Below are 27,242 nucleotides of genomic sequence, written 5' to 3'. Positions count from 1 at the left end.
TATCTAATTTTTTGTTTTCCTTTTCTTCTTTCTTTCTTTTCTCTTTCTTTCTTTCTTTTGTCAGCTGTGAGGCTTGAACTCAGGGCCTGGGTGCTGTCCCTGAGCTCATACTGAAGGCAAGTACTTTACCACTTTAAGCCCCCAAGTTACTTCCAGTTTTTGAGTGATTAATTGGAGGTAAGGGTCTCTCAGGGACCTTTCTTCCCACTTTGCCTTCAAACCACTATCGTTAGATCTCAGCCTCCTGAGTATCTAGGACTAAAGGTATGAGCCAGAGTCTTTTCTGGGAATTATTTGCTAGCCTGAAGGCACCCCAGTCTCCAAGCACTACATACACCCAGAAGAGCTCACATGGGAACGGGGGTGGGGTAGGAGGGGGGGAGGAGAAAGAGAATGATGAGAGTTGGTCCAAAACAAAACATTTTACAAACTTTACCAAAACATGACATTGACACCAAGTTTATTGCCGGTTCTTTGCCAAGGGCTGATTAATACAAATTAAAATTTTAAGAGAATTTTTCCTAAGAAAATGTCTTACCACCACTTGATCTTTTTTTTTCTTTTATTATCTTAAAGTAGTTGAACAAAGGGGTTTTATTTTGATACATTAGTTTATGAGCACAGTGCATCTCTTTTTTGTTTATTTTTTATTCATTTTTGGTCGTTATGATGTATAGAGGGGTTACAGTTACATCCATCAGGTAGTGGGTATACTACTTCTCACACACTGATACCCCTTCTCACGTTTTTGTACACAATGCATCTCGATCGATGTTACCTCTTTTGTCATTCTCCCCCATCTAGCCCAACCCATCAGTTTTCGTCCCCTCAATTTCCCTGGTTCCTTTACTCGTATATATACACAGAATAGTATGACCACATTTTCCTACTCTTGCTCTTTTCATTGTCCCCTCAACCCAAGCCTGGACACGTCAACTTCTTGCTTCATTTTGTTAGATAGACTATAAGCTGTTCAAAGAAATTAGACCACTGGAATTCTCCCCTGCATATACCGTATTCTAGGTAATGATTGTGTATACATGCATATATATACATATATATTTATAAACTAGATCTAACTTCTACCTATGAGAGAAAACATATTCTTTTTCTCTCTGAGCCTGTCTTTATAATTTTTTCTAAGTCCATTCATTTCTCTGCTTATGACGTAATATCATTCTTCTTCATGGATGAATAAAATTCCATTGAATGTATATGCATAGCCATATAACATTTTGACATAGAGTATTTTAAAAGAGAGAAATCCCTTCCATGAAAAGAGCAACTTGATCCCAGGGCTCTTCGACCAATGAAGAAGTCTGGTTCTTGCTTCAGTCTGAGAGTGAAGTTCCTACTGCATTAAGGCCTCTTCAGGTTCTAGAGAGCCAGGACCAGCTTGTGCCCGCCATCGTAGGCCATTATAGCCATTGCGAGTGCCTCTGGGAAAGACCACTCTAAACCTTATTCATATCATTCAGAATGTCATAGGTGATCAAGAATAGGGAGATTTGAGAAATTCCTAGAAGAAATAGCAAGTCAGAGAGGAAGAAGGACATGACTAGATATAGTCATAGAAAAAAAAGGAATTTGTTTCCATGTCAACTAGCAATACTAGAAAATACAGATAAGTAAAAGAATATTTTAAAACCACATAAATCTGTTACCTGTGTTCTGCATGTATGTTAAGCACTATACATTCTCGTATTTTTCTGCCCTCTCTCCGCTTCAAAATAAACCAAGAGAATCTTTCTATGCCATTAAATGTTCTCTGATAAATTCATAGAGCATAAAAGCATAAAAACATAAGGCATTTATTTAACCAATTCACCATTATTGCTACAAATTCAAGTTCTTTGTAACTTTTCATCATTATAAAGAATGTTCTAGGAAGCATTTTATAATTAGATGTTTAGATTTTTAGAGATATTGTTAGAATGAAATTTAAAGAGCTTTAAACATTTTTTTGTGCCAGTCCTGGGCTTGAGCTCAAGGCCTGAGCACTGTCCTTGGACTTTCTCAAGGCTAGAGCTCTACCACTTGAGCCTCAGTACCAAGGAATGGACCCGGGTCTTCATGCATGCTAGGCAAGCACTCTACCACTAGGCCAAACTTCTGGTCCCTTTAAACATTTTTTGAAAGAGGAATACTCTTTAAAGCTAGGCAGAGATGTTCAACTAGAAATTCAATGACAAAATTTCTAAATGTTTACTTCCCTGGAAAACTTATACAGAAAAAAAAAGAGGCTAGAAAACCATATGTCATCATTGAAGGTGAGTTCCTCAACAGAGAACTATGACCTTTTTAATATACTAAACTTGAGTAAGCAATTAAACTGTTGTGTGTTATTAAGATTCAGTTACCACATCTCTTTGCCTAGAAGCTGAGAGAAATGCACATACTTCAGGGAGCTAGCCCATCCAATTGCAGTCTCATTACTAATCAAATAAGAGGCACCCAAGACCTTCTGGGAGAGACGGACCTTCAATACAGTGATAGATAGTTCTTCTCCTTATTCTAAGAGTATGTTTATTGCATACTCAATCCTACCAACCTAATAATGTTTCCAATTCACATTAAGTGTGTGAAGTCAGAATGAGGTTGAACCCATCTACCTTGAGGCTACACAAATCCTATAGATCAGTTGTTTTGGTTGATCTTCCTTTAATCAATAACTCCACTTCTATAGGGGAGAGGTAACTAAGCAAATTTAAATATGAGCACATCGATTTTGAAGGCAGACATTGTTGAGAGTGGCTAAAGCAAACATCACCAAATTTCCTGCCTACCATTGTTCCTTTCTTAGATAAGCCTAACAAGTACTCAAGTCTACTGTTAAGCATAAAGGCAGCCATAGATAATACAATGAATGAATGTGGTCATTGTGTTTCAGTAAGATTTTATTTACAAAAACAAGCAATAGCCAGAGTTAGCCCACAGAGCCATAGTTTGATAACTTCAATGTTATTTAATCAGGCTCCTTACTTTATATAAAATGTTTCACTTGATTCTCACCATATCAGTTTCCAAGGATTAATTAATTGCTAGAGGATTTGGCTTAAAACAACAAATTTACCCCCTCGCAGTTCTAGAATCCAGAAGTCTGAAATTGAAGAATGAACCAGACTTTTAGAAGCTCTAAGACCCTATTGCTTGTTTCTGTCCTTGCTTCTGGTAGCTCCCAGAATTCTCAGCATCTCTTGATTTGTAGATTCATAATTCCAGTCTCCACCACTGTCTTCTTTTAAGGACTCACCAATGAATTAAGGGCCCACTTAAGACCAGGATAGTCTCATCTCAAAGTGGTCTATGTACATCTATAGGGACACTTGTTAAATAAGTAAGATCACATATAAAATGTTGAGGTAGACATATCTTCTGAGTGGCCAAAATTCAACAACTTTTTACATCTGATCCCAACAGACACAAAGAATTTCAGGAACTGTAGTTTAGAGACCACAGAGCACAGTTTGGTAAATTGCAGTATCAGATTCACTCAGGTACGATGACACCCCTCCACAGTAGCAAATCCATTCTACAAAGCATTATTGGGTGATAGAAACGATATCTTCTTGTTATTAAGATTTTACAAAGCCCTCCATTATCTGTAGATAGCAAATGAGTGTTCTTATAACAACAGATTCAGAAACAAGCCAAATGTCACCTCCAAAATCAGCAAATTCTACAAATGTCATAAAAAAGTACTCATTCCCCACACCAAGAAGATGCTCCCTGTCAAGGATATTGATCTCATATAAGTGAACTTTCTGGCTAAGGCGCATGTACCATATTTGATAGAAAAAAGCACACATAGAGAAAATATTGCAAGTTGACCAACCTATGACATGAAGTGATAAGTTCAGAAGAAATGTCTAAAATGTTTCAGTGGACACATTTGTTCAACACCTTAAAGATCAATTTAAAACTCATTCTCATCTTTGCAACAGATATCACAGATACAGAGATATAGATCTAAACAACTTTAGTCACAAACACTAATATGTCTGATTTAGCTTCCAGAAACCTGTGACCTAATCAGCAAGCAGAGTCTATGGGGAATGAAAGTGGAAATTCAGTTGAAGATATTTTTCTCAGGGATGGGACACCACCCTTAACAGATGGAATGATTTGGAGGAGAGAAAGGCCAGAGTTCAGTAGAGCTTCAGAGATAGGAAGATTATATGAATCATAATGTGGGATTTACACTGAACAGCTATTGGTAAAAGAATGTTCTTCTCGGGGCCGGAAGTTTGGCCTAGTGATTCCTAGTGGTTAAAGTGCTTGCCTAGCATGCATGAAGACCCGGGTTCAATTCCTTGGAACCACATACATAGAAAAAAAAAGCTGGAAGTGGTGCGGAGGCTCAAGTGGTAGAGCTCTAGCTTTGAGAAAGTCCAAGGACAGTGGTCAGGCCCTGAGCTCAAGCCCAGGACTGGCAATAAATAAATAACATAAAAAAAAAAGAATGTTCTTCTCCATGGTCAGCCTCTCCTGAGATCAGTCACAAAGTTCTGTGGTGGTTTTGGCTCTTCCCCAAAAGTAAAGGTCTCTGAGCAGTCAGCAGCTGCTACCTAAATTCAACGTGAAGCTAACTGAGTAGTAGAGATGGTTCTCATGAATAAACATATCCAGAAATTCCTTCACTCTCTAATAGCTAATCCTGACACTATCCTCATATTAGAAACCTTAGTTCAAAGGATGTTAAATGACAATGGCTATCACTACATGTTAGCATTTGGGTGCCTTTCTATAATTTTCTAAACTTCCCGTAATGGAAATTTATTTTATCATATGGGGAATGTTTAAATACCTTATTTCTTCTCCTCCTGGCCCCCACACATGTAAACAACTCGACTTTTTTATAATGCATGTTAAAATTCACTCAAGCCCTCCTCTAGAGCACTTCTCTCTGGAAGTCACTACTCTGACTAGATGAAGTATTGGGACCTCAGAATGAGGTATCTCCATCCATCAGTTAAAATATTCAACCAAACAATAGTTGCTAGGCAGAAAAGATCAACAGGCTCATACAGTTTTGGAGCTACACAAATGTCAATTTCCTTAGAGAGTCACGCCAAGTAATTACTTGAACATGCGTGTCCCCAAGCCAGTAGTGAGGCCTCTGCAAAGCAAGTACCACAAGCTCCATGAACTCTGAGTAGTAAGTACTTTAATATCTGGTTCAAATAAGGAAGGGGGAGAGAAATACCTTGGCCAAAATGATATTGCTCATTTCCTTTCTACCATCTAACCTTATTCTTTAGTCTATTATGAAATTCTAGAATTGAGGAAAGGGTATCCCTATCCTACCAAACTGAAAAGGATAATGAATTATGAACAGCAAATAGATGTGGCTCAGTGTTTATGAAGATGTATTTCAACATCTGGGTTAAAACAACCACCATACAAACAGGCTCAGTCATAACCGGACAGATGTAAGAGCTCACATGCGTGCTTCTTCATCTCATCATTGTCCTACTGCATCAGGATTAGTAGGAAATATAACATCATATTAAGAGATATGACATCATAACTGGGTGCCAGTGGCTCACACCTGGAATCCTAGCTGCTCAAAAGGCTGAGGTCTGAAGATCAATGTTTGAAGCCAGCTTAGAAATATCTGAGAGATGCTTTTCTCCAACTAACCACCAAAATGCTGAAACTGAAGCTATGACCCAAGTGGTACAGTGACAGCCTTAAGCAAAAAACTAAAGAAGCAAGCAGGAATGGGAGGTCCTGAGTTCAAGCTCCAGTATGAGCTTAAGAGACAGACAGCATGAGAAATACAATATCACAAATTACTCAGTTTCCCCACACATTAATATGTAAATTTAACACAATTCCAATTAAAGTTTCAACCAGATTTGGGGAGCAAGAAATAAGTAAAGGACAAGTTACCTTAACAAAAATGGCTGTTAAATTTGACCTAAAGAATAACTAAGAAATAAACAACCCCTAAAGTATTGTAAAATAATTACTAATGAATGGTCTTGACAGACATTAAAACATATTAAAGGTGTATTATTAGTGAATGAGTAGACAGAAAACTCAATATACTTTCTAATTGAACAAAAATTCTAAAAGTGGATTCAGTACTTCAGTTTATGATAATGACAGTTTAAGTCAGTAATTAAACAAAGGACCTAGCATTTGGGAATGAAAAATAAGAAAGTTAGTTACTCTAAAAGAAGTTGTCATTTTATTTCATTTTTCAGGAACTGGTTGATTACCAAGTCATTCAAGTGTTTGAATTAAAAATAAGTCTTGTTGGGGCTGGGAGTTTGGCCTAGTAGTAGAATGCTTGTCTAGCACGCATAAAAACACAGGTTCAATTCTTCGGTACCACATACATAGAAAAATGCTAGAAGTGGTGCTATGACTCAAATGATAGAGCTCTAGCCTTGACAAAAGTCCCAGGACAGTGCTCAGGCCCTGAGGTCAAGCCCCATGACTGGCAAATAAAAAGCATTGTTTGTATTGCAAACAATGCTTTTTAACTACCAGATTATTTGAGAATTGAGATTTCTTTCATATTATCCTGCAATTAAAGACTGTAAGGGATATTCTTCAGGTATATCCAGGGTTAAAAGATTATTTACAATTATTCACCAAATACATAGTATGGGCATTCTATGGACCAAGCAATGTATCAGGTACTGAAGATACAAAAATGAGCAAGGACCACTTCTACCTTCAAAATCCCATTTATTGCCAGACACCAGTGGTGTCACAGGTGGTCACACCTGTGGTTCTACCTACCCATGAGGTTGAGATCTAAGGACCATGATTCAGAGCCTAGGCAGGAAGTTTTATAACACTTCATAAAACAGCAAAAAGCCAGAAGAAGTATGGCTGTTCCTCAAGAGGTGGAACATCAGCTCAGGGACACATCCTCGGCCTTGAGTTCAAATCACAGTACTGGGAGTAAAAACAAAACAAAACTATTTAATCCATTAGTTAAGTTCACAGACTCTGCAATAGGTTTCACCTCTTCATTTATGTCATCATATGTCATATTCTTTGGCTATAATCGTAAGAGCATGGTGAGTAAAAATCCATGATATCAGTTAAACATCTAAAACTTCCAGCTAAGGTATTCAATGTAGCTTTTGCTTTTCAGGTCTCGGCAGAGATTAAGCGGGATGGTAAGAATCGGATGCCTGTGTGTCAGGATGTTCACTCTAGCAGATTTGCCCAACAAGATGGTCTCTCCTGCCTCCCCCTCACCCCACAAAGCAGTCACAGCTGGATGCTCTATCATCCTAGAGGATGAGGCATCTTCTCCAAACAGCTGACAAGCCAATGGTGTTAGGCCGTGACACACAAAATATGGCATAATTGTCAGCTGTAATCATCATGATGATAGCTGGCTTGATAAGAGAGGTCAAATCCCATTTTTTATATCCTGAATTTCTAAAATATTGTTTCGCCAAAAAAATCAATTTCTCATTTTTCTAGCATTCACTTGAAAAGGGTATAATTGATCAAGCCTAAATCCCCTCCATCACCCAGGACTGTGTGAAAAGCTCCCACCCAGCAAGCCACTTGAGTTGGGGGCCAGGCACACATCAGTGATCAACGCCATCCAACATCCACAGGCCCAAAACGCTTCAAAGCAAGAGCACGTTTTTACACCCTTCAGTTGAGACGGTGGGGAAAACACTGGCTCATGGAATACAGATGCTCAGCTGGCCCATTTGGGTTTTGTGGTCCAATTTGTGGAGGAGATATTCATAAAATCCAGTGATTACAGAGTCATCTCATTAACATGCGTTAAAATGAAAACCACAGAGTACAGCATGGGAACTCGATGAATGGAAAACGTGGCTTCCCTGGCTAGGCACAAGTAAAAAGAGACCCAAGGGAGAGGGGACCCCTCCCATTTTCTTTAAGCTAGAAAGAAAAAAGGGGGAAGGGAGAGGAAAGAACATGGCTCATCTATTTGTTAATTTCATCTGATCCTTAAGCAAATAAATCCAAATGAAGCCCCAGTCCATTTCCCCCTCGAATTCTAGCTCTCTACTTTTTGAATTATATAGCCCAGGACACACCTCCTCCAGGATGTCTGTCTAGACTATAATTACCCAAACAAGCACGATGAGGCTGTGCGGTCTGGAACAATGCTTTTGCACAGAGTTGTTCGTGTTCTCCTCTGCCCACCTACCCCTGTTCCTGTGAGGAGTCAGTATGGTTTCATGGAGCAAGCTAAGATTATGCATTCAGAAAAGCCTGAAATTTACTCTCAGCTCTGGCACCCAGTGGCCCCCCACTCTGAGAGCATCCACTTTGAAAAGGTGTTTCCATGGTGGGGCCAGGAGACATTATACAAATTACACAATGAGCTCTGCATTGTTATTGTTATTATTATTATTTTGCTATCATCGACTTTTCTAGTCAATCTCAATTTAGTCAATTTAGGTAAATCTATGTAGAACAAGCAACAGGATTACCACACAGTTGACATTCTTCAAATACTGACTGTACATGTGACTGATACAATGGCCAGAGGAAGAACATTTGAAATTTAGGCTCCATCATCAGTAACTAATCAACTTGAATGTAGTCATTTTACTTCATGCTCCTGGGAAGAGGGGGAGGTGGGTCTTACATAACTGTCAATTATAGAGCAATCTAGATCTCTAGCATTCGTCCTCACCACTTCCTTCTCACCCTAAATATAATCACTAAACATAGAGCCTAAACTCTAAATAAAGATGTAGAGGCCGGGGGACAGAAACTGTGGGATTACATCAGTCAACTGGAAGCTGGGATTTTCTGTTTGTATCTTTTACCCACTGTGGATCAGTCAGAGTAACATCAGCCTGGAAAGATCAGCAACTTCCACAATGCCTCTGTGCTTTGCCTCTAGAGGACAAAGCTACCTGCACAACTGACCCTCTGCAGGACAAGTAATTGAAGCATCAGGCTGTTCAAGTGCTTCCAGAAAGAACTGGAATCGCTTTCTCCTAAGAGCCAAGAAGAAGCTAGGGGATAAAAAGCACCAAGAGACTTACTAACCTGAAAGCAGTCACATGAGGGATACGGAATTTGGATGGTGGTATCACAGAAAGGATGGGAAGATTCATACTTTGGGAAGACACGATCTCTGGGGCTCAGTCCCTGCTCAGATCCAAGAAGCAAGTACCTGAGGTGGCTAGGAGGTAGCGTTTTAGTACACACCACTGATGCTTGGAATTCACTGATGACATGGAAGCTTCAAAGGCTCCAGAGATTGGCAGCTATAATGCTCCTGCTATGATTCAATAGACTAGATTATTATTATATTTTATTATATAGACTATCATATTATTATATCGAGAGTAGTTTATTGTATAGAATCACTTTTTTCTGAGAGAGCTAGGGAACAAAATCCCTATTCTAGTTATTAAATCATTTCATTAAAGGAAAAAGTCCAGATAAGTGTTATGACTTTTGTGTTTCTTCAACACTGAATGCTTAGATCTGTTTCTTCTGGTGATTTCTTCTTCACAGCAGGAATAGCCTTAAATTGCCTGTTCTATCTCCCAAACACACACTCTTATTGCAACTGAGTTTCTCTCTCAATTTTACTTCATTAAACATAATTAGAAGGGACAGCAGAGGGTCTAGGATGATGTGAATTCAAATTTCTTCCCACCCAAGCCTCACTCTCCTAACTACTTGCAACCATACATAACACAGTAGCCATCAGACATACCCCTTTGGATTTGAATAACCTTGCTGAGGAGACAAGGAGCACCATAAACACTGAGACATGTGTTATCTTGACAACTTTCTAGGAAAGACAAGTTCCTGAAAAGAATAGGAGTAAGACCAGGAGATGTAGATGGCTGGAGAGCTGAGTGACAAGATGATTCAGAGAGGAGAGAATGACCAACTCACAGAGTGCAACCAAGTCAGGGAAGAGTAGGGAGAAGCTGACCATTCTGCATTAGAGTAGAAAGAAAGCATAGATGTTAAAATGGCCCAGGAATAAAGCAGTCTTGGCCAATATTCATCCATCCATCCTTCCATTCATTCATTCATCGATCCATCCATCCATCCATCCATTCATTCAATGAACACTTCTGAAGTGTCTACTATATGCCAGGCACTATTCTGGACACAACATAGGTCAGCCAGGCCTGTTTAGTCATTAGCTCAGACTATTTATTGACAGGTCTTTAAATTAACAAGTGCTGGTTTTCTAGTTTGCTTTGCCAAGAGATTCAATGAGAAAATGATGTACAACAGTCTCTACCACATATCCGCCATCCCGCCTCTACTCCAATATTGCAATTTGAGAAAGATCAATTTTATTTTCCATTCTAAGTCCCAGATGATCCAGAAAACCTTCCCACCCCAAACACTCAGTCTCAGAAAGTAACTAAGCACCACTACCCCTGAGCCTGAAGTATACATCTGCAAAGCTATTTGTCTCCAGAATTCCAGTAGAGCAAGACCTGCAGCCATAGCCAGTGCAAATGCTATTCTTCTTTGAAAACACAGAAATACTCACAAGGGAACTAAGCACTATACAAATGAGCTAATAAGCTTTTAGCAAACTATGGAAACTGGACATCACAATTTTTCTTCAAAAGGCACCAGTGAGGTTTACTAAATGACTGTTCTGGCCTTGCTTGGAAAGACAGTTAAGACTGACCCAAGAGTATGCATGTTCATAGAAATCCACAAGGCATTAACCACTACCACCACTACCACCACCACCACCATCAGCAGCATCACCATCATGTGGTTCCTGAAGCCATTGTTCTGACATGGAGTCAGTAGGAACAACATGGCAGACATAAATCACTGAGCGGCTGATGGATGCAGTAGTACATCTACCATTTAGCCAAGACAATTGTTTATAACTCCAGATGGAATATGAAACAAATTCCAAATCCTCTTCTGCTGATGGTGATTCTCAGCTACTAATTGCTTATATCCAGTTGATGGGACCTCACTTATTCATTGAGCAAGTATTTACAGAGGACCTACTATGTGCTGGGTACTGGAGATGAAAATGAGAATAAAACATGAGTTCTCAATTCCTGGAGCTCATGTGTAAATGAGAAAGACAGATCAGAGAAACTTTATCTTTCCACAATGGAAAGATAAAGTCAGATGGGGAATGACTAATGGCAACCCATGAGATATGAAGTGGGCAGAGGTCTAGCCTATTCTCACTGCTTGGGGATTTGATGATACAAATAACAAGGAAAAGAGAAGGATTCACAGGAGTGAGCTCATCTCAGGAGGCTAACTGGAAGAAATAAAATGATTTAGACCTCAAAACAGAGAGGGGGGGGAGAAACAATCTAAGTAGTGTAAGAGAACTGGAGACCATGCAGGTGGGATGATGTAGTGGGGAGGACTTGAAGGTATAGCAGGGGGAAAGAATATCAAACAGAACACAGGCAGATGGTGGGACCTCCAACTGAGGACAGAAACTCAAGGGTTATTTTTGCTTTCTGACCATGCACTTTTAGGTTTTTGTATGTCTAAAGATACTCATGCCAAGGAAGAATTCCTTCTACCTCTACCTAGAGAAAGAGCCTACCTAGTTAAGGACTCCTTTGAACTTCAAGCTTCTGCTGCCATGAAATAACTATGGGATCTATATGTCAAGACACCAAAAGGCAAGAAAGGAATTGATTATCCTCCCAAGAGCAATCAATTCTGATTGGCAGGGGAAGTTTTACTTCTGCTGCACAACAGAAGTAAGAAAAAAAGGGGGTGGGGGGTACTATCTTGATGTTCCTACAATCACAAAATATTTCATAGTAAATAGTTAGAAGGGAAGCCATAGCCTGAGAAGGGCAAAGCAACCATGTGGTATAGGCTGGGAATTTGGCTCTCTCTAGTGGCTCAGCCACCTAGGCTAACACAGAGGTGAATCAGAATTAAAAAGAATCTAGAATGAGAAGTGATGAAAGCTAATAATGACACTCAGGACCAATGCACGACTAGCCTTGAGGTCAACAATAGCAGTAAAAGCTGTAGTAGTCCTACAGACCTTCTCCTGTTCATTCCCAGGAAACAAGACCCACCACAGGTCAATAGCTGTTCTCAGTAGGATAAATCCTTGGTGAGCAGCGAGATGGGTTTGCGTGACACAGGAGATGGGCTGTGATGCACACCGAGGGGTTGTTGCTGCCCCTAGCTGAGGACACTGCCTCGTTCAAGATGGTGGCGCCTCCTAGAGTACAATGTGTGGCCAAGGATGGTCTTCTGAAGAGAGGGTTTATACAGGATGACTCTGGAGGACCATCCCAGCACCAAAGTTCCCTGTGAAACCAGAGGAGATCACCACTGTGCCATGGACAGAAGTATAGAGATGTCTTCCACCTTGTCCATTCCTGCCTTCCCCACAGCCTTGCAGTTGTACCTTCACACACACACACACACACACACACACACACACACACACACACACACACACGCGCACCTTTCACTGGAAAGCTCTGCCTGTTTCAGAGTATACAATAGAAAACCACACATATCACTACACAGCCAAGGCAGACGGAACAGAAATAGACAGAAAGAGAGTGTCTTCTATTAATTCTACCTCCCAAAGTTCCTTTATTTAGTCAAATCTACCTTCCCTCTCAAAATCTAGGTGAGTAAATCCTACATGCCTCATACAGACTGAGATATTTGATTGGTGCAAGTTATTCAACAAAACTTTTGTAAAGCCTCCTGCTTCTTCTAACACAAAGATCCATAAAGATAGTAAATGAAAAACACTCCAGTGGTCTCATCATTGGAGACTGGCCCATCGGAAAGGGCTGAGGTGCCCCTGTAATACTATCTTGCTGCTTTGCCTTTTGCTTTTGTTCAAATTCCACTAAAAAGAGAGATGGATAGTACATTACCCCCCCCCCAGATCACCAAAAACAGCATCCCATGCTTTCACATGAAGTCCTCTTTGTCTGACTACATTCTAACCAAAAGTCACTTCTAACCATCTGATATTCCAGTGTGCTGGTGTGCATGCCTACCTATATTCCATTATATTTTATTAAAGGAGGAATCAAGGATTGCATCTATCCTAGCCTCAAACTTTTTAATGGAATCAAAATCCTCTAAGGATTATCTTAAATCCAGGTGATATTGTTAAGTGGGTCCTGAAGGTAGCCAAATAGCTGCATGGTTAAAAACATGTCTCCTTAAAGTGATCCCATGAATCTGAGTTTCTATGTCACTGATCCACTTCAATGTTGGCATATGTGTTATGAGGAAACACCTTGATGGAAGTTGAAAAAGAAAAAAACCACTCAAACAAATGCCAATGTGTCTCTGCATAAAGGTGGTAGAGGAAAACTCTATCAAGTCTAACCTGTCCTCAATCTCATCTTTTAAAAGACTCAAACTAACTTTTCAACTCATTTCTCATCTCCTCTTTATCTGTGTTTAGTAGCCTCAGTCTGTGCATCAGTCAGTTATTGCATCCCCAGAGATATTGCTAATCTTATTTCCTCCTAATGCCTTCTGAACCCACATTAATTCCCAGAGCCCCTCCCCTGTGTGAAGCCCCCTGCAGAGGCCAGGCCAGGAATTGTAATCAATCTTGCCTCTTCTCTACAAAGCTAAATCCAAGCATAACTAGCCAGCAATTGTGGAGGGAAAAGTTACAATAATTATATAAAAATTACCTAAGATATTGTGTAGCCTTTGTAGTTTTGGGGGGTTTTTTGAATGACAGGTTTTCATGGTGCAGAGGAGATACACTGCAGAATATTTTTCATTCATTGCACTAATGAAATGTTTCTTCCAATTGATAATCTACTTTGATATTAGACTGAAGGTTTGTAAGACTCATTCATAAGTTGAACATTGATCCCTGTAAATCACAGCAGACATATTTCAAACTGACTTGGAAGAAAGGGGTGTTTTGTATTTGTTTGTTTTTCTTTTTCCTTTCTTTTTTAAATATTTATTTATTTATTTATTTATTTTTGCCAGTCCTGGGCTTGAGCTCAGGGCCTGAGCACTGTCCTTGGACTTTCTCAAGGCTAGAGCTCTACCACTTAAGCCTCAGCACCACTTTCAGCTTTTTCTATGTATGTGCATACTAGGCAAGCGCTCTACCACTAGGCCAAACTCCTGGCCCTTCTTTTTCCTTTCTGAACCATGGTCTTCCTAGGAGCCCAAGCTGCACTCAACATCACAGTCCTCTTACCTCAACCTCCCAATGCTCAGATTACATGTATGTACCACCACACCTATACACTATTGTATGGTACCTGAAAACATACCCTAGCTGAGTTCCGTTCTCTTCCTTACTGCTGCATGCTTGAACATGTGATTGAAGCATTGGTTCTAAGTCTCAATGGCTGACTTCATGAGCCTTTGCAGAACAGCTGCTTTTTGATTCAGAAAGTCCTCACCAACTGGCCTCAAAGACATAAAGAGATGGGGATTCCAGAGGCTGTGACAAGGCAGGATACAGTATTTTTTTGCTAGTTCTGGGCTTGAGCTCAGGGCCTGAGCACTGTCCTTGGACTTTCTCAAGGCTAGAGCTCTACCAGTTGAGCCTCAGCACCATTCCGGCTTTTTTCTACGTATGTTATACTGAGGAATTGAACCCTGGTCTTCGTGCATGCTAGGCAAGCACTCTACCACTAGGCCAAACTCCCAGTCCCGGATACTGTCATTTTTTAGCATAACATTCAAAAACTCTATCAAATCTTACCATGCAAATGCTCTGTAATGCTCTTAGATATTTGCCTCTACATAGCAAGGACCCAACCATGAGAATACATAAGAAGCTTCAAAGATAAGGATGAGTGACCAGGAGATGTGACACTGTGTCCACGAATCCACAATGTTGCTGTTCCAAGCACCCACCCCTGCCTTCTCATTCCCCCAAGTCCCACACAGATCTCACAGCTAGTCCTAATGCTCTGAAACAACTGACCTTGTGATAGATTGCACGCCGAGGGTGCTAGTGACAGGCATGGATGGTTGGGCGGACCCCGTTCAGATCCCATTTTCACAACACACTAGTAGCATGATCAGACTACTCAACTCAATCCTTGGTTCCCCCTTCTGTAAAATGGAGATGCCAGTAATTCTTACCTCACAAGTTTGTTGTAAGAATTAAATGAGACAGAATAGGTAATGTCAGCATGACCCCACCATTCGTTGTACTGCTTTGGGTTTGTCCACCTAGAAATCCAACCATTACATAAATATACCAGCTTCAAAACCATCCTTCGTTTTGGCTTTTCCACTGCAGTTGAAAAAATGGCTCAGGGTATGAGGGAGACAGCCCTGAGATTGTACCAGGAGTTTGAATCAGGATGATTCTTGCTTTGTCACCAAAATAACCAGGTAAGGTTATAATACTCAGGGACCTTCTCAAGGCTTCATATTCTTCACAGATAAGCCAGGTATGAAATATCACCATGTACACTTAGACAAATAATAGTGACATATACATGAGATGATGTATATGATTGACATTGAAACTGCAGGTGGACAATAGATGTATTATTTATTCCTAGGAAAGCTGCAGTAAAATGATCTCATCAAGCAAAGGCCTGGAGAGGGGTATTCACAACTCAAGATGGAATACACCCCCATTATCCTTCTAAATAAAGAAGAAATTTTCCAAACCAGACCTGAAATTCTTCGCTGCAGTCTTATCCTAGATGAATTGTCATTGGCTAGCCAGTTATTTTTAGTCATTATCAGTTTGCATTTGTAAAGTATCCTTTCTATTGCCAAGCCAATAAAACAATCACCATTTGAAATTCCCATGGTAAAGTCTATCTAATCTCACTCAGATTTTTATCTCAGTAAGAAGAATCGTTTTAAATCTTTTAGATTGGTAGAGTGAAAGAGGGAGAGAAGTTTTATCTCACAGTATAGTAAGTGTAAGCAGTTGAAAGACTTTAAAGGCAATATAGAGGTTTGCCTGAAAATGAAATTCCACTTCAAGACATAAGCTCTAGCCTGGCAGTTTCCAACCCACTCTTTGCCAATATATTGCAAATTCTCCAGTAACCACACAAGCCAATTCCATGCAATAAATTTGATCAGAAGCGATTTTATGCATCCTAAGAAATCCTGAGTGCATATTAATGCAAATTGCTTACCTCTTTATTTTACCATATCCTTTAACTCTATGACTTTGACATATGACATCTTTGTTGTGTGTGGTCACTGTTCCTTTTTATTTCTCCATATATTCCTTCCAACACTTCACTTCTGCTTAATTTTTTTTTTTTGCCAGTCCTGGGCTTAAGCTCAGGGCCTGCGGACTGTCCTTGGATTTTTCTCAAGGCTAGAACTCTACCACTTGAGCCTCAGCATCAACCACTTCTGGCTTTTTTTAAGTATGTGGTACCAAGGAATCGAACCCTGGTCTTCGTGCATGCTAGGCAAGCACTCTACCACTAGGCCAAACTCTCACCCCCAACTTCTACTTAAATTTTTGTATTTCCATCTGCAATCATTTTCTGTATTTCCATCTGTGATCATTTTCCTTCTGCCTGAAAATCTCCGAAGTGTGCTAACCACAATAAACCTCTTGACTGTTCTTTAAAAATGTTTTGATGTTACCTTCACAGTTGGGGAACATTTTTCCCCCCCACTGGGCATAAATTTCTAGTTCTTGCTCTCTGTGCGAGTCAGGATTTTCTTGTTGTGTCAAACACCTGAGAGAAACCTTGTGGTTTCAGTCCTTGCTTCATTCTTTTTGATCCTGTAGGAAAGCAGAAACCTTTTGGCAGGTAACAGTGGGAGAAGCTCCTTATCTCATGGACACCAGGAAGCAGAGAAAGAAGAAGGGGCAGCAGAGGAGATCCAACTTTGCATATCATACCATTAGTAACCTACTTATTTCAACTAGCTCTTACTTTCTACCATTGTAATGTCATCACATGCTGGATAATTAATTAAATCAGAACACTCCAGATCCAATCACTTCTCAAAAGCCATGAGCTGACAACCAACCTTCCAATACAAGAGCCTTTGCAGGTACCATTATGCTCTCCAATATGCCATTTCATTCCTTCTGGCTTTCATATTATGTAAATGGAGTAAAGCTTTTATACTTCACTTGAACTGGTGGGATCTCAACACTAGCAGACTACAATAAGTGTAAGTAGTCTGCATTGTCATGTTGTACAATAGAGCTTTTTAACTTACTCCTGTCTTATTGAAAAATATGAGCCTTAAAACAAATATCCTTCATAGTCACCCCTTCACCCCTCCCTGGTATGGATCATTCTACTCTCTATTCATGTCTATGAGTTCTACTTTTTAGATTCTTCATATAAGCTGTATAATATTTCTTTCTGGACTATTTCTTTTACCACAATGTCCACCAGGTTTACCATTGTTACATTTACAGGATTTCTTCATCTTTCAATGCTTATTCTAACAAGTGTGGGTTAATGAGTAAATTTAAACCTTTCGTATAATCTGTTTAAGAATGAGAAACAATAGGAGTAGGGGAATGACTCAAACTGTAGAACACTTGTCTAGCATAAGGGAAGCTCTGGGTTTAATGCTCAGTACTAAAGAAAAAAAAAAAACATAGAAACACCGAAGGTTATAGAATAAAGAATGAGGAAGCATTTCTCAATTTATTTTATGAAACTAGTATCATCTAATAATAAAATCAGACAATCTTAAAAAGGAAACTATAAAAGAAACTCATAAATGTAGATGCAAAAATCTTTAACAAAATATTAGCAAATAGAATTCATCAGTTACAAAAAAAGACTATAACCAACTGGGTTTTATTCTATGAATGCAAATCTGATTCAGTATTAGAAAAATCAATCAATTCAATTCCCCATATTAACAAGCTAAAGAAGAAAAATTATACAATCGTATCAATTAATGCATAAAACATTTAACAACGCCCATTCATAAAGCTGTTATAAAATAGGAATACAAGAAAACTTGCTCAATTTGATATTTTTTAAAAAGCAGCCATAATGTAATTCTTACATTATATTAAATAATAAAAGACTGAATAAATTCCCCACTAAGCCTAGAAGTATGACAAGGACATCTGCTCTCACTAACTTACTCACCACAGTACTGGAAGCTGTAGCAAGTATAAAATAAGGCAAGAAAAGAAAATTTACAGCAATCAAAAAAGAATAAAACAGTCCTTATTAGCAGATGACATGAAGACACATTGAAAATTTGAATATGCCTATAGAAATAGAAAGTAATTTAGTTCAGCCTATTTGCAAAAGACAAGAAAAACAAAAGTTACATTTCTATACACAACAATAAATATGTGGATTTAAAGTATGATACAATTTATTATTCTTGAATCCTTCCTCAAATGCAATATTTAGAGGGAATATGTTAGAAGAGTTACACACTAAAAACTAAATATGAATGAGAGAAAAAAAATTTTAAACACATATCATGAGTTATCCATGGATTGGAAGACTTGATATAGTAAACATGTCAATTATTTTATTTGTTATTACTTGTTTATTCATATTTAATACAATTACTATCAACCACACAGCAAGAGTTTTTGTAAGACATGATTATTCTAAAATTAAAGTGGAAAGTTAAAGGAAATGAAATAGCTAAAACCATTTTTAAAGAAAAAAATAAGATAGAAGAAAATAGTTTGCCTGATTTCAAAGCCTATACAGAGCTACAGTAATCACGACTGCATGTCACTGGAGAAAAGACACATAGATTAATTGAATAAAAAAAAAACATCAATAGAGGATGTTTATTTTCATGCCCAACTAATTTTTTATTGTATTTTATTCTTGGGATAATATATAGAGGGATTACAGTTACATTTGTGAGGTAATATGTGCTTTACTTCTTGAACCAACTAATTTTTTTAGAAAGGTGCAACCACAAGACATTGGAAGGAAGTCTCTTCACTGAAGAGAGCTGAAGAACTTGAGTATCGTATAGATAAAATAAAATAAGTAAACCTGGTCCTAACTCTCATATTTTATACAAAGATTAACTTGAAATGGGTCATATATTTCAATATCAAATGTCAAAACAACAAAATAAACAGGAGATTGTCTTCAGGATTTAAAGTTAGGCAAAGTTCTTAGCTTTCAAACTCAAACTATGGCCCATAAAAGAGAAAAATTAATAAATTGGACTTCATTAAAATTAATGTTTATTTTGTGACAGGTGATATTTAGAAGCTGGGTAAACATTTGCAAATAACATGTCTGACAAAAGACTGCTATCTGGAACATAAAAAAAAGAAATCTCAAAATTCAATAGTGAAAAATTCAAAACTGCAGTCAGAAAATGTGTAAAACTACACAGACACATTGCACTGAAGCAATGTGAGATAGCTCACACCTGATAACCTAGTTACTCAGGAGGCTGAAATCCGAGGATTGTGGTTCCAAACCACCTGGGGCAGGAAAGTCCCTGCATCTCTAATCTCTAATAAGCCACTCAGAAAAACTCAGAAGTGGCGCTGTAGCTCAAGTGGTAAAGCTCTAGCCTTCAGCAAAACAAGTTCAGGGACAAGGCCAGGCCTTGAGTGAAGCCCTAGGACTGGCAAAACAAAACAAACAAAAATAAATAAAAAAGATGTATCACATCACTAGATTAGGTAAACTTACTTAAAACTATAATAAGCTATTACTACACATGTATAAAGAATGACTTAAAAGTATTACCAATAGGCTGGTAAAAAAATAAAAGTAAAAAAAAAACCTTAATAACTCAAACATTGCTGGTATGAAAATAAACTAGTAGTCAGTCTAGCTTATCTAGTTCCCTGTGCAATATCTTGTTCTTGTATGACTGATACTTACCTAGCCTCAACTCCAAGGAACACTTGATCTCTTCCATCTCCGACCTGGTTTTCTTCCCATCTTCCTGACCTGTCCTACAGTTCTCCAGTAAAACAGGATGATCATAGCCTCCGATACTTTCATACTTCAGTGTCCTCCCTTCCTTGAATCTGGATGGACCTGAAAATCATTCTAGACATTGAATGTCATAGAAGTGACACTGTGTGATTTCTGAGGGAAGGTTATAAAAAGCCATAGGGCTTTTTTAAATTGGGTTAAGGTTAATTTTAATCTCTCTTCAAATAATATAAATCACTTTCACAATTGCATTTTTTAAATATTCAATGCAGCAAATCCGAGAGATCCACTATTTTAACCTGTGAGAATTCACCTAACACATATAAATAGCATCTTAGCCTTAACCATTGTTTATGAGTAAAGAATTTCTTCCTTCATATAGCAACCTGCAAGACTCTTGAACAACTTTAATAACTGGAATCAAAGCAGCCCCTGTCACTTTTACCCTTTGGTCCTAACTCTGACCTGGGAGCAAAGCAAACTCCTGGAATCCTCACTTCACCCCCTCTCCCCACCATGTGACAGGGAAGCAAATATTTGAAGTGGCAGACAGGTACCTCACACTGTGCCTCGTCTCCAGGCTGAACTTTAGCTCTTCCATATAAAACATGACTTCTTCCCTCCTATCTTGATGTCCTATGCTGAGCTCTTACTTATCAATGTTCGTGTTAAAATGAGATACCTAGAATTGGATAAATCTCCAGCCCAGAATACACAGAACCTCTTATCTCTCTTGTAAGCTGCACAGCACATGTCTGTTAATGCTGTACATTCTTTTATCTTTTTAATACAGCATAGTACTCTTCAGATATTTTGCATTACATAGGTTGAATATCCCTAATCTGAAAATCTGAAACTTTTTGAACAGCAATGTGATGTTCGAAGTGGAAAATTCCACTTGCTTCATATGACTGGTCACAATGAATTGCAAATATTATATAACTTACCTGCAGATTATGTAAATACGAAATATACATGGGGATTTTGTGTTTAGATTTGGGTCTCATCCCCAGAATATCCTGATATGTAGATGCAAATATTCCAAAAGTCAAAAATTCAAACACACGGGCTGGGAGTTTGGCGTGGTGATACAGTGCTTGCCTAGCATGCATGAAGATCTATGTTCGATTCCTTAGTACTACATCCATAGAAAAAAGCCAGAAGTGGTGCTGTGGCTCAAGTGGTAGAGCTATAGCCTTGAGAAAGCCCAAAGACAGTACTCAGGCCCTGAGTTCAAGCCCCACGAATGACAAAAAAATTCAAAACAGTTCTAGTTCCACCATAAAGCAGGGCTGGAGGTGTGACCAAAGTGGTAGAGTACCAACTGAGCTAGGTAAGCACAAAGACATGAGCTCAAACTGATATACCACCAAGAGATTAAAAGAAAAGAAAGAAAAGAACAGCATACATCCCAGATCATCATAAAAGGCTCTATACTTCGCTGCTACACTATAGCTCTCACTTGAGCCACATCTCTACTCCCAACGTTTTGGTGGTTAACTAGAGAAAAGAGTCTCAAGACCTTCCTATCCATGCTAGCTTTGAACCTTGATCCTCAGATCTCAGCCTCCTGAGTAGCTAGAGTTACTGGCATGAGCCTTACTGCTTGGCTTCACTGTAGATATTAACAGTAGCCAAGATATGAAACCAGCTTCAGTGCCCACCAGTAAATGAGTGAGTAAAGAAAATGTACAGAGGGCCGGGAGTTTGGCCTAGTGGTTAAAGTGCTTGCCTAGCATGCACAAAGACCCGGGTTCGATTCCTTGGTACCACATATATAGAAAAAAAGCCGGAGTGGTGCTGAGGCTCAAGTGGTAGAGTTCTAGCCTTGAGAAAGTCCAAGGCCCTGAGCTCAAACCCAGGACTGGCAAAAAAAAGAAAATGTACAGAAACACATATGGAATGGTACTCAGCCTTTTTTTAAGGAGAAAAATGTGTCATATTTTACATAAATAGACCTACAGGACATTATGTTAAAAGAAATAAGGGAAGCACAAAAAGATAAATTCTGCATGATCTCACTTACATATAGAATCTAAAAGGCCAAGCCCATAGAGAAAAAAATGACTGTCAAAAATTGGAAGTGAAGGGGCCAGGAGTTTGGCCTAGTGGTAGAACGCTTGCCTAGAAAGCACGAAACCCTGGGTTCGATTCCTCAATGCCACATACACAGAAAAAGCCAGAAATGGTGCTATGGCTCAAGTGAAAGAGCTCTAGACTTGAGAAATCTCAGGGACAGTGCTCAGGCCCTGAGTTCAAATACCAGGACTGGAAAAAAATTGGAAGTGGAGATACTGGTCAGAGAATACAAAATTTCAGTTAGAGAGGAGGAGAAAATTGAAGGTGTAGATTGTATCAATGTTAGTATTGTTGAAACAGTATATTGTGTACTTTTAAAAATAAAAGCTAAAATTTTTAAATGACCACACACACACACACACACACACACACACACACACACACATACAAGGAGAGTCCAATATGATGATCATTAGGTCAATTTCTCCTTACCACAATATACAGTTCAAAACAATGTGTTGTGAATTGCAATTGCATATTTTTTTACTTGCAACTGAAAAAAAAAAAACAAAATGTCTTTCCTTTCCAAAATGAGCACATATGTATGTACTCAGATTGTAGCATAAGATCCATCTCCAACTATGGACCTCATTCAAGAAGTTTAAAAATGCAGTATTCAAAGATGAGTAGGAAATGAGGGTTTATTTTTTGTGATGGGGAAAACAGCTCATTATGAACTATACTTTGTTTTTAAATATTTAGATTATAAACAATTGGAGGGAATTTGATATACTATTATGAAATTAGCATAAACAACTCTTTAAAAATCCCCTCTGAAAATTACAATTTAAAATAACTTGGGAAACTATAATGAATTAATGAACGGTGATCTCTATATGTTGGTCTAGTAAAGCCATTTAAACTAAAAAAAAAGATGAGTAGGATCTGATGTGGCTTACAGGAGGGTGGAATAAATCAAGGAAAAATCTCAGCTCATTTCAAATCAACTCCACTGTCAGCTTCAGTGGGCACCTTTTATCCCAGCTATCCACCATGGCAAACAAACACAAAACACAAAAATTGCCATTTTAAGCATATATTTAAATAATTGTTTGTTATATGGATGGATTATTCCTTTTTAAAACAATTTATAGTGAAGATTCATTTACAAGGAAAACAAGCCTTGCTTTGGAACATGTATTTAATATATGCCTTCATTTGATTTAAACCCAATTCTTTAGAGCACCAGAAAAAAATGCAAAATATCCAGGGTTGTTGCTGTTTGCTTATGTTGGGTAACAAATCTAATGTTAAACATGACCCTTGAAACTGCCCCCACATCTTTCTGTGTCAGGGTACTTTGACATTACAGTCAATATTGCCATAGTTCCAGGGTGAAGAAATGAGTTTAAGTAAGGGTTTTAACCCTGTGAAGTAATTTTCTCACATGTAACTAAAATCCACTGCAGAAGGAATATCCTCTCAAAATCTGCAGTAAATTATCAGAAGTGGCACAGTTCTGATCTCACTGATCAGTTTTAGTTATGGCAGTTTCTGTTTTTCCTCTCATCTTTCTTCTGCTTTCTTTAGTTTTGGATAGAAGCCCCAAGCTCATCACGGAAACTGAAGGCATCAAAACCCAATTCACATAGGAAAATCACTCGTTGAATCAAAAACAAAACTCATTTTGAAAAACAGAACTCTGAAGGTGTTTCAAGATTTGAAGTCAGAGGTTAAAATAGATATTCATCAACAAAGTACTTTTAAGGCTAGATACTCCCAAACTACTCGAATGCAGATTTAGAATATGTAAAAAGCCCACAGGAAGTTTTCCCCAACATCATGAAATATCATTTTGATTTTTAGAAAAGGATCTACTGCCATCAGGCATTAACTGTGAAGAGACCTTGAAGAGCATTTCCTGTTGAAACAAAGGTCCTCCATCACCCAGCCGGGCACCAACAGCGTCACATGGGAATGCAGGCTTGTCTATCTTGACCTTGAGATGAAAAATGGAGGACTCCATGCAAGGCCTTCTCAGTCAGTAAATTTTAACTTCCCTTTACCAATAACCAACGCTTCCAAACAAGAACAAGAAGGAAAAGGAGAGAAACATAGCCCATTGGCTTGAAACAGGAGCTGAAAAAAAAAATCACTAGCATCATTAGCATCATAAACTTAGGAAAAGGAAATGTCCATGAGAACAGAGTCATTATGAGTTTGCTCCCTGTGTCATCCCAGCACTTACATGAGTGCCATAGTTTCTGATGGGCTTTTTGTTCATTTGTTTTGTCATTGGTTTGATGCTCACTTTTCAAACACCCTTTCCATTCTGAGGTGACTCTTTAATGTATATGGCTCCTGGGAAGATAATGACCTCCTTTTTCATTCTCTGGTGGCTAGGACCCTGTTATGTGAGCAGTAAGAAGCCATAACAAAACATTGGCATGGCCTGGAGGTTCTGGATGGGCACAACAGTCCAGGGCATCAGTAATAGAGACCCAAGGTCAGGAAAGGTTTCCTAGCCAGTCTGTGCAACAGCAGGAACAACTTCTTTGTTCTTCTCTGGTTCCTGCTATTGTCTGGTTTATTCCACGGAAGCTCATTTTTTTATTGCTCTTAATTAATCTAAGGCAGCAACTTCTCTTATTTGCAATAAAAAATATCCTACTTAGGAACATAGTAGATACTCAAATACCTCTTCAGTGAAAAAAAATAAACTAATAATTAGAAACACTATTACAATTTTGTTATAAAATCTTACAGTTTCCATTCTGTTATGTTCTATTTTCTGCATCTGATCATTGACACATTTATATTCCAGTTGTGTTTTAGTATCTAATAAAGGAATTTTTCTGATGCCAGACTTACATAAAACTTTTTTAATAAATCAAAACTAAGCTTACATATTACTTCCCAAAATGTGCTATAAGATCTCCTTGTGTTAGTTTCCACTGACGATGCTATACAACAAGCAAAGAATTTTTTTAAGAGCAAAGAAGAACTGAAAGAGCTGCTGAAGCATTAGAGCTGCAACATCCAGGGCATGAAAGGAAATGTGTAAAACTCTCAAAGAAAACTATATATGTGAATCAAAGGAACATTATTTAAGCAAATAGCTTTAAAGAAGAGGTCTGGTGGAGTGGGGGTGAAGAAAGACTAGCTCCATGCATAAAGACCTAAGTTCCAATCCCCAGCCCCAAGTGGAGAATTCATATAACAACCATAACTGAAAGTTTAAATATGGGCTGACATCATAAAACCAGGTGCACTGGGCTTAGAAATGCTTCCAGCACTGGTAGAGCAGCTTCTTGAGGGGAAAAAACAAAAGTTGTCCCTTCAAAAATTTTGCTTTAACCATATGGCCTTATCAAACAAGGCGAAGGTGCTGGGTCCGTTAATCCTTTATGCAGCATATCTCTATAAGAAGTTAAAGTCAGTTCTGATTCACCCCTTTCTCACCTCCCCCAAAAAGGTGAACAAGGGAAAACGTACAGACTTCACCCATTTATAATTCTAATTGGTGTTTTAACATTTGCTGTCTAAAGAATTTCCCTAAAGACTTCCATTCTCTTGTCAGCAATTTATGTTGACAGGGTAAAGGATTTGACAATGTGAATCCTGTTTGGTGTGTGTCGACACAAAGCTTCAAAACCAGGTTCCTCCAAACTGGAAAACGGCTACAAAATCAATGGAAGCATCTCAGTAAGCATGCAAGGCCATTCTGCATTCTGTGACCTATGTTCCATCCGTCCACGGATTATACAGCAAGCGATTTAGTGTGAAGTCGCTTTTTTACTTCTCCACATCTTCAGGAGCTGATGCTCAACTCTTTCCAGCATAAAGGCTGAGGAAAAATACTGTATAAGAAGAGGGCTAACACTTGGGAGAAGTGGGAGGAGAGAACTGTGAAACCCTGGACGCTGGACATACTGAAATCTCCAAGCTGCCTAGACACTTTTCGCCTGCATAATTTGTGATTCCCCTAAAAAGTAGTTGAACAAGTCATTCCAATTTGCAATTAAAAAAAAAAAAAACCAACCTGGCTCCAAATCCACTCAGGAAGAGGCCATATAATGTTTACACCGGCTTCTGATACAAATACAGAACAAAACAGAAAGACTGCAGTAGGCTGAATACCTGAAATACTTGTTCGTTTTTGTGCCACATAATCAGCTCTACCTATTCTGGATTCCTTTAGTGTGTTTCCCTCTATGCAACTGTGTCCTGGCTGGGATTGGTGACACATAGACGCGGTCTGCCTCTGAACAAAGATTGCTGAGAGAAGAAACAGGCCACCCACTGCCCTCAGGGGGTTCCCCACACACACCCCCATTTTGCTGGGTCTCAAGCTCTCCAGTCCAGCGAACCAGAAACACCCCCTTCCCGGGCCTGGAAAGGGGGGGCAGGGGGCGGCCGGCTGCAGTCGTGAAGGACAGGCCTTGGCCAGCCCCGCGCACCTCCATTCCCACCCCGTACTCCTAACCAGGCCGCCCCACTCTGCCCACAGTGGCCCGAAATGCGAGCCTCAAGGGGAGCGTGCAGCCCACAGCCTGCGAGCGCCCGCCTGGGACCCGACGTCCCGCGGGCCCCTCCCCCCGAAAGCTGGGTGTCACCCAAGATCTGGAGACGAGGTCACCCGGCCGGAGGACACCCGAGGACCCCGCGGCCTCCCCACCCCCACTGAATCCTGCAATCAATAGTGGCCGCTGATTTTTCACGACAATTGCAGCTGTCTAATTCATCAGTGAATAATTAAATCAGAGGCAGCCAGGCCTGCCTGGCGTCGGACGTTAGGCCTCCTCCTCTCCCAGAGCCCGTGGAACTGGGGGGACAGTGGGGCGCTGGGAGGGCGGCGGAGGACCCGGCCTCGCTGGGCGCCTGGCTGCCAGGCCCCGGGGCGGGCGTGCGCGGGGCCGGAGGGCGCGGGGACCGGGCCAGGTGGGTGCGCGCTCGGGACGGCGCCCAGCGCACCCAAGGCGCGGCCGGGAGGGTGCGAGGGCCGGGCGTCGGTGCGGACGGACACCTTCCTCCGGCTGACTGGGCGGAGGGAGAGGAACGCCACCCCGGTGAAGCGATCCGCTTTGGAGGGAGATGGAGAGGAGTCGAGAGAAGCGCCTGGAAACGGCATTGATTTAGACATCAATCCTAGCCGGCTCCCTCCGCCCCGGAGCCGCGCCGCGGGGCCGCGCCGCCCTCTTCCCGGGAAGCCTCTCTGCTCCGACCCCGAGGCCTCGGGGCTCGGGCCCGGCGCTGGCTGCGGAGCCCCCCGGACCTCCGGGGCGGCCACCCGGCGCTCGCCAGCGGCCCCGACGCCCGCCTCGCAGGCCCCGCGTGGCCCTGGCCGGAGCCAGCGCCTCTTCCTCCGGGCCAACAGGTCTCCCCGACCCCGGTGATCGC

The sequence above is a fragment of the Megascapheus bottae genome, chromosome 19 (assembly GCF_031878675.1).
Source record: "Megascapheus bottae isolate mThoBot1 chromosome 19, mThoBot2.hap1, whole genome shotgun sequence".
Taxonomy (NCBI): Eukaryota; Metazoa; Chordata; class Mammalia; order Rodentia; family Geomyidae; genus Megascapheus; species Megascapheus bottae.
Note: the sequence above shows the minus strand (reverse complement) of the source record.